The sequence below is a fragment of the Arachis ipaensis genome, chromosome B05 (genome assembly GCF_000816755.2).
Source record: "Arachis ipaensis cultivar K30076 chromosome B05, Araip1.1, whole genome shotgun sequence".
Taxonomy (NCBI): Eukaryota; Viridiplantae; Streptophyta; class Magnoliopsida; order Fabales; family Fabaceae; genus Arachis; species Arachis ipaensis.
This window is the reverse complement of record NC_029789.2, coordinates 7,460,596-7,464,026: the sequence shown is the minus strand read 5'-3', so window position 1 is coordinate 7,464,026 and position 3,431 is coordinate 7,460,596.

Below are 3,431 nucleotides of genomic sequence, written 5' to 3'. Positions count from 1 at the left end.
TCTTCCGAGCCTTGGTCGATTATGCACAAGGGAAGAAGATCAAAACTTTGACTACTATCGAAGGATTCGAGACTTCGAGGTAAAAGAGGCTCTAAAGCAGATAAAAAATGGCAAGACAGTAGGACCTGATAATATCCCGATTGAGGTTTGGAAGGGTCTTGGAGAAAAAGACATCAACTGGTTAACCATGCTTTTTAATGAGATTTTAAGGTCAAAGAAGATGCCTGATGAGTAGAGAAAGAGCACCTTGGTACCTATCTACAAGAATAAGGGGGATATACAAAGTTGCGAAAAATATATAGGGATTAAGCTTATAAGTCATACTATGAAGTTATGGGAAAGGGTGATAGAACGGAGGTTGAGAAAAGAGACACAAGTAACAGAGAACCAATTTGGATTTATGCCAAGCAGATCTACCACTGAAGCGATATACCTATTAAGAAGGATGATGGAGAGGTATCGTAGTAATAAAAGGGATCTACATATGATGTTTATTGATTTGGAAAAAGCGTATGATAGGGTACTAAGGGAGGTCTTATGGAAGGTTTTAGAAAAGATGAGAGTAAGGATCGCATATATTCGGGCAATTAAAGACATGTATGATGGGCCACAACTAGTGTGAAGACTCAAAATGGTGTGACAGAAGAATTCTTTATTGGTATAGGATTACACTAGGGATCATCCTTAAGTCCATACCTTTTCACATTAGTCTTGGAAGTACTCACAGAGCACATCCAAGAGCATGTGCCATGGTGCATGCTTTTTGCCGATGATATCGTCCTTATGGGAGAGTCAATGGAAGACCTAAATAAGAAGTTGGAGTTATGGAGAGAAGCTCTAAAAGTGTATGGTCTGCGCATAAGCCGTAGCAAGACGGAATATATGAAATGTAAGTTCAGTCTGAGAAGGGAAAATTCCAATATAGATGTGAAGATTGGAGAAAACATCCTACGAAAAGTTAAAAGTTTAAATATTTTGGGTGCATCATACAGGATAATGGAGAGATTGAACAGGATGTAAATCATAGGATCCAAGCAGGTTGGTCAAAATGGCGGAGTGCATCTGGTTTTATATGCGACAAAAAAGTGCCTTTAAAACTTAAAGGTAAATTCTATCGCACCGCTATAAGACCAGCTATGTTGTATGGTACGGAGTGTTGGGCGGCTAAAGGGGAGCACGAACATAAGCTGAGTGTGGCAGAGATGAAGATGTTGAGATGGATGAGTGGTCATACGCGATTGGATAAAATAAGAAATGAAGATATAAGGGAGAGAGTTGGAGTAGCACCCATTGTGGAAAAGATGGTTGAATCGCGTCTTAGGTGGTTTGGACATGTGAGAAGAAGACCGATAGAACATCCAGTCAGGAGGGTGGATGAGATGGAAGATGGACAAAGGGCGAAAGGCAGAGGAAGACCTAAAAAGACCATCCATGAGATGGTCAAATGAGATCTACATGTAAACGGTCTCTCTGTAGACATGATACATGACAGAGCACAATGGCGTTGTTTGATTCATGTAGCCGACCCCACTTAATGGGACAAGACTTTGTTGTTGTTGTATTTTTTTAATTCTTTTTTATAAAAATAAAAATAAATTAAATTTTTATAATTTATTTTAATTTATTATTAAATAAAATAAAAAAATATTAATTTTTATATCTTTATTTTTTATACCTTATTTTTAGTATTTTATTTTATCTATTTTTATAACCGATCACAATTTAAAAGTAAGAATTAATTTCATGACGCACTAGAGATAGAACTCATATTTGAGTGTTTTTAATCTTTGGGTAAAGTACTAAATTGGTCCCCTAGGTTTGGGCGTAATTCTGTTTTGGTCCTTAAGGTTTAAAGTGTTCTATTTGAATCCAAAAAAGTTTCATTTAGCATCAATTTAGTCCCATAGTGAGGTCAAAATTAAATAATTAACAAAATGTCCTACATAACAACAGTTCAAGAACAAAATCGATAATCTGGAGAACAAGTACAAGCTCCAGAGGCACAAAATCAACCATTAATGCATCAATACATTTATTTATCATTTTCTTTAGTTTTATAGAAAATATTTTATTTATATTATAAAAAAATAATAAATAAATGTATTGATGTATCAATGGTTGATTTTATGCCTCTGGAGCTTGTACTTGTTTTTCATATTATCGATTTTGTTCTTATACTGTTGTTATGTAGAACATTTTGTTAATTATTTAATTTTGACCTCATTGTAGGACTAAATTGATGCTAAATGAAACTTTTTTGGATTCAAATAGAACACTTTAAACTTTAAGGACCAAAACAGAATTACGCACAAACCTAGGGGACCAATTTAGTACTTTACCCTTAATCTTTTTATCACATATAAACATGGCATACTTGCTTTTAGAGAGAGAGAGAGAAATTAAGAAACGAGTAAAAAAACCAAAAAGAGAAGAAAAAAAAAGAAGAAAGAGAGAAAAAGAAATTAAAAAAAATAGATGGTTGATGGTGTAATTTGTATTGTATAATACTAATATTTTATTAAAGCATCCGAAGTAAATTTTTATTTTGAATTTTTTATTTTTTCAAATTCAAGTTAATACACACATATGCTGAAGATAACAATCTCATTTTCTTAGATAAAGTGCTATTATTTTACTAAAGTTTGCACTATGCAGCTTATAATTTTATTACGTAATTTTGAGGCTCATTAATTTAATATGCCATACATACGTTGAAAATTAATTTAAGAATGGAAGTAACGATAGAGATGTACAAGTATACTGTGATTTGGAGTGTATTCTATAAATGTGGATCTGTTGAAATTAGTAATCTGTAACACAGATTACATTTTATATCGTCTGAAATCAAAAAATTGAGACTTCTACAAAATGCAGGATATGTTTTGCGTGAATTCAAAATCAGAAAGCTGCAACAACCTGAAAAACGTAGCTTCCGATTGGTAGGAAAGCATATCGAGGGCTCAAAACGTGTTTTTGTTTCCTGCATACAAACCGAACCTACTTTATTGACCATGTGAGAACTCGAAAAATGGAAGTTGCATTTGGCAGCTGACCAAACTAAAACGCAGGTTGCGTTTAGTAGTCTTTCCAGTTGCATGCACGCCACGTATTGGAGAAGAGTGTTGTGGGGTGTGTAAAAACGCAAAACGCAAGAGGGAGGAGTTACTGAAGGGTAAAGAGTGTTGTGTGAGGTTAATACTGAAGAGTGAAGAGTGAAGACCCTTATGTGAGGAAGGTTGTGGGAGGAAGAAGAGTAGAAAGCTTAGGTTGATTTGGTTCTTAAAAAAAAAATGGTTCGTAATTTTACTAGACCTAAAGATCACATTATTGAGTACTTGGATCATCTTCAATGGGTAAGTAATTTTTAAAAAAAAATTATGATAAGTAAATATATTTATTTGGATTTTGTTTATTTATCTTTTAACAAACAA